Source organism: Monodelphis domestica, chromosome 4 (assembly GCF_027887165.1).
Source record: "Monodelphis domestica isolate mMonDom1 chromosome 4, mMonDom1.pri, whole genome shotgun sequence".
Taxonomy (NCBI): domain Eukaryota; kingdom Metazoa; phylum Chordata; class Mammalia; order Didelphimorphia; family Didelphidae; genus Monodelphis; species Monodelphis domestica.
Window position 1 is genome coordinate 432,134,199 of NC_077230.1, and position 3,937 is coordinate 432,138,135.

A 3,937-nucleotide genomic window follows, 5' to 3' on the forward strand; every position below is an offset into this window, starting at 1 on the left:
TTTTTCCCTACATTTCCCTCTTTACTATCAGTGCTTTGATGTAATAAAGGTACCAGCAGCCTCATAATTTAATTTTTAATTACAATTTCGTTGACCATGAAGGTTTGACAAGTCCTTTCATTTTCTTCAGTGTCTTCACTTTTTACTCTCCTAAACTATCCTTAAGTAAGTTTGTTAGTAGCTAAGTTAGATTGGCTAAAAACAGCAAGATGCTGACAAGAATCAGTTATCTGGACTGATCAAAGCAACTACTTTTCAGCCCAGTACTGAGGATTGGTGAGAAGGTATTAAGTATTGGGGAAGTTAGCAAACTTAGCGTTTAGCTTTTTTTTTTTTTTAACCAAAAAGAGCCAGGTTTCGGGGATTAAGCTTTGATTCCTGACTCAAAAACCAGGTGTAACCCAGATCTCTGCAGTTTCTAGCCCTTTTAAAGAGAGTGTCTTCTTCCTTGGAGTCCTTTTTTTTTTTTTTAAGATCCTTTCTGATCCCCAAGTGAATGTGGCCACAGCCTGTGCTCTACACCCAACTCAGGGCAACTCAGTGAAATGGCTCTCTGCAAAGCCTTTCCCCAATAAAGCCTCAGAGTGCAGGTGCCCCCTGAGACTTAGTGTCCCAGATCCCCAAGGCTGTAGGCCCACTTGGAAGCACAAGTTCTCTGACTTTTTAGCTTGGGGGGCAGAGGAAAAGGAGAGAACTATTCCCAGCCTTTTAGCTGAAACTCAGGCTGTATCCTGAGGGGTGGTTTTAGCTACAAGGAAGTGTGTTTTATTTTGCCTTAAGTGTAAATCCTTTGCTTCTTCTTACATTTTTCCTCTCCCAAACCTTTCTTACCACCTTTTGGCCTCAGTTTAAGGCTTTTCCTGCCCTCCATTCAAATACTAGCAAACTAGGGCATGTCTGCACCCACACCATTATTTTCTTCCTAGTCTTTGGGCATCCCACCTTCTAACCCTATGAGACTCTAACCCCTAGCCAATACACAGTAGGGTACCACCATCTACAGACAGGAAGTAGAACTGCAGGCAATGTAATAGTTAAAAAATAAATAAGTGACCAAGGATGGTGCTGGAGAACATGATCCACATTGTGAAAGTACGGCCTCCCTCCTATCCCAAACACCTCTCATTCCAAGAGAGCATTACTGGGTTTGGCTTGTAGTTTCAGAATGTTTTGTTTAATATGATTCTGTGTGTACTTGTACTGATAGGATACCTTGCAGTTTATCTATTCCTCCCTAAGAAAAAAGAATGGAATGATAACTTGATTAATCTCGGGACTCAGAAGGAAAATTCTCATCTCTAACCCACCTGACTATGTAAGCCTACCCAGTCTCTGCCTCACCCTATCCATCATATTTCTTGCCTTACTCAGCTTTTCCCACCCACTGTCCAAACCCACCCTTTCCTCCCCCCTACCTCAACTTCTTCCACCATCCCTCCCCTTTTACTGGCCCATCTCCTGCCCCCATTCTTCCCACCCTTACACTCACTTATTTCTTCCTCCCCACTTGAGCCCCTGCTTATATCTCATTTTGCCCTGAATCTTCTTCTCCTGCCCCAGGTCCCCTTCCTGACCCATCTCACCCTGACCCCTGCTCCTACCCAACCCATCTCTCCTCTGCCCCTACTATTCTTTCCCCATGCCCCTACCACTCCTGCCCTTGCCCCATCCACTCCAGTGTAATCCAAACACAGACAATTCAATTAAATTACTATTCTCCCTAGGGGATGTTCCCAATTATAATAAATGAGGGAACTTAGTAAACACTAGACATTTTTCTACAAGATATTGGGAGATTCCAGAAAAAAACCCTTTTAACATGATCCACTGTTGTGATACATAAGTTTGAAAGCAGTTACCATTCACTTTAATCTCTTGTGTCTTGACATGGAAAATTTCCTCCACATCCTGATAATGGAAAGAGAAATAAGATTCTTTTTCTTGTTAATCAGGCCCAGGAAGAGGGAGAAATTCATTGGTCATATGAAGATCCTAAGTAGGACCTGAATTTAGGGGAAGATTACTTACAGCTGTCATCTAGGAATGCATCCTAAAAATGCTACAAAATAACAGCAATGAGAGCTTGCTCTGATAGGCCTGTGTGTGGACTGAATTTGAATATCTAAAGCAGAAAAATGATGAAAACTCCTCACAGTTTATGGATAGACTTATTGAGCTGGGAGGTAGCTGTGTAGACCTAGATCTCTCCAGGGAAAGAGATGTTAGACAAATCAGGAGATAATTTATAAAAAAAAACATTTGTAAGGTGGTTAAGAACTATTTTAAGAGTGCCCAAACTGGGATAATATGTAGCTCAAGGAATTAAAGAGAGTGGCAGTTTATGTTTTTGATGGACATGAAAAGAAAGAAGAGAGCACTGACTTAGTGGAGATGTTCATTAGGAATGTATAGTTGGAAAAGCTTGAATATCTTTAATAACTTAATAATAACTACATTATCCAAAATTCCTTTCTGTATTACCCAGAATGCTTTCCCCTTTGTGTACATTTGCATCTTCAAGTAATTGTTTATAAGTTCTGAAACTGACATTCTTTTTCGCTAGAGGGCTGAGTGGCTTAGATAGTTCTTTTTACTTTAGTTATTAATAAACTTTTAAAATATAATAGTTATTGAATATTAATTTTCATCTTTACAGGGCTTTTAATCAGTGTTTTCATTTTTTAGAGTTTTGACCCCCAGCAGTTCTCTGATAACCACTTTTTTTTTCCTTGTTGACTTTTAAAGGTGATTTTCTTTCATTGTGGGGGGAAGGAGGAATTGAAAGCCTCAGAGCCAACTGCACAATATAAATGGAGTCAGTGGGTGTCTGTTTTTAACCCTGCCTTCAGCCATGCATGGCATGTCTTGAAATGTATCCCACATGGACACAGATTATCATAAAACATGTTTGTTTTGGCTTTGACTCATCATACCCAGAACCATCTCAAGCCTTTGGCATGACAAAAACTCTTCTCCCCTGGTCTAGAAATAGTCCCGTACTGCTCAGCTAGTTACAGGTTATAGTGAATATATCGTTAAAGTCTTCTAAGTGTTAATTGACTTAAAATTGTCCTTCAGACTTGTGGGAAATTAAGCAGATCATGCCCTTTTCTTCAAAAGCCATGGGAAGTCTCTCATCCCCAGCATATGTAGGACTTGTTAGCTTCTTTATCATAAATTCTCCATATTATTTTCTCTACCATATCACTCAGGAGAGTTCTGAAAAGGAAGACATTTCACATCCCGCTCTCTCTTTCTCCTCCACAGACACCCAAACCCCACAGGTAGAGTGCCTACTTTCCCCTTATTCCATAGAGAGAACCAATTCACAGAAAGACTCTTCCTGACTTTATTCCCATAGAAAATAACTGCTTTTCTCAACATTCTCAACAGAGGTTTCTCATTACTGCTACCTTCTGTTTTCTCCTCAAGGGCAGGAGGAGAGTTCCTGGGCCTTGCCAAGGTCTCTGAAGGATTTTGGGGGACTTGTGGGCTGGGCGTATTGCTGGAGACCCTCCTCAGCTGGCCCAGAGTCTGAAGAGACCTGGAGGGTGCAGCTCTGTTTCCCCCCAGACCCCCTCTGGACCAGCTTCCCCACAGTCCCCAGCTCTGGTTCTTAATTGTCTGGATCTCACCATGGAGGAAACTGAGGCAAAGGCTGGGAAGGGCTTTGGCCAGGCTCCTCCAGCAGGGCCATGTCTGAGGCCAGGTCTGAGCCCAGATCTTGAGGGTTCCAAGCCCAGGAGGGCAGCCCCTGAGTCACCTGATGCCTCCTCTGGGGAGAGGGTTGGCCCCTCCTCTGGGGAGCCCCGGGGTCCCCCCAAAGCATAAAGAGCAGCAGGAAGGTCAGAGAGTTCCCTGGAAGAGAGTCAGCTGCTGCCCTGTGCCTCAGTTTCCTTCTCTGTCAGAAGGGAATCCTAGCACCCCTCATCAGGTC